The sequence below is a fragment of the Varanus komodoensis genome, unplaced genomic scaffold (genome assembly GCF_004798865.1).
Source record: "Varanus komodoensis strain SLA01 unplaced genomic scaffold, ASM479886v1 scaffold23, whole genome shotgun sequence".
Classification (NCBI taxonomy): domain Eukaryota; kingdom Metazoa; phylum Chordata; class Lepidosauria; order Squamata; family Varanidae; genus Varanus; species Varanus komodoensis.
The window spans coordinates 1,393,116-1,394,655 of NW_025335627.1; the positions used below are offsets into that span (position 1 = coordinate 1,393,116).

The following is a 1,540-nucleotide window of genomic DNA, read 5'->3' on the forward strand; positions in this document are numbered from 1 at the left end:
CAGTGAGCTTAACGTCTGTTACATTAGTAGAACACATTATAGAAGATAGTTATCAGACATGTAGAAGGGCAAGTACTGCTGAAGAAGCGTGAGAGTTCCTTTAACAAAGGTAAAGTATGTTGCCGGTCAAGACGCAACAGTGAGAACTGGACACGGAACCACTGATTGGTTCAAAATTGAGAAAGGAGTTCGGCAAGGCTGTATACTGTCGCCCTGCCTATTTAACTTATATGTAGAGCACATCATGAGAATTATGGAGTATAATTATGGGGGGGGGAGATGCCAGTTAGAGGACATGTTCACTTTCAAAAGCCCTGCTGTATGCAGTGTTGCACGATAAGTGGTTGCTGTCTCATTTTCTGGACAAGTCCCATTAGAGCATTTTTGCTGTTGCCCATCCTCTGCTCCTCACTAAGCTATGGTTGTAACCAATGACAGGAAGGACACCTTGGGACTGATCATCAGCAATGCACACAAGTAGCCCAGTCTGAACTCCTAAAACAACAGGACTGGCTGCCTTCACTTGGAAGATGGCAAGACCCCTCTGTATCTTACCTACATACAGGATGGCAAAGGCGCAACCCATTGGATGTCATCCTGAAACAGATGTGGGACCAATGTGGCTTCCAAAAGAACTGTCTATTACCTCTTGTTCATGCCTGTTCATCCCCAGTTCAAGATGCAGAAGGTCCTGTAGGAAGATCCAGAGCACTGGACAGTCCTGCTACAGAGAGTACAGTCTGGTGGGAAAGACACCTGATACCTCCAAAGCCATGCAAGCCATCCTCCAAATTCTTTCACCGCCCCATTTCGCTAAAACCATCCAGGAACTTCCTATATACCAGCCACTTAAGCCCCTTCCATGCTTGGACAAACAGCATATGACAAAAAATGTAGCTATTGTTTTTCCATGATCTTTTTTTTTTAATGTCAAATTCAAATGAAACCTGTTCAGGCAGGATTTTCAAGGGTGCTTCAAGCTGCAGACCAAAATGGGAGGCTGGCAACTAGGGGGAGGGCCTTTTCTGTGGTGGCCCTACATGTTTGGAACAACCTTCCTGCCATGGCCCTCCTGGTGCCAAATCTGCCATCTTATCAGCACCGAGTTCTTTGTGGAAGCCTTTAAAGATCTCCTTGGATATCTAGGGGTCTGATGGGTTTATCCAGGTGCCTTTTTATTTCCTTGTCTGGGTCTTTTTCATTGTAATTAATGTATTTTAATGCTATTTTAATGAATGTTTAAATGTTTTAAATGCTGTTGTGTTGTATTTTGTTGTCATTATATCATGTTGTGAACTGCCCAGAGAGCTTTGCTGATGGGTGGTATAGAAATTAATAAAAATAATAAAAATAATAAATCATGAGAAAGGCGGGCCTAGATGAATCACCAGTTGGAATTAAGATTGCTGGGAGAAATATCAACAGCCTCAGGTATGCAGATGATACCACTTTCATGGCAGAAAGTGAAGAGGAACTAAAGAGCCTCTTGATGCGGGTGAAGGAGGAGAGCGCAAAAGTTGGCTTGAAACTCAACCTTAAG

General features: G+C 43.4%; 1 pseudogene; it reads left to right on the plus strand.

Annotated features, from left to right (window-relative positions):
• The first annotated feature begins 266 nt into the window (after positions 1-266).
• Positions 267-914, plus strand: LOC123024425 (annotated as a pseudogene).
• Positions 915-1,540: the final 626 nt, after the last annotated feature.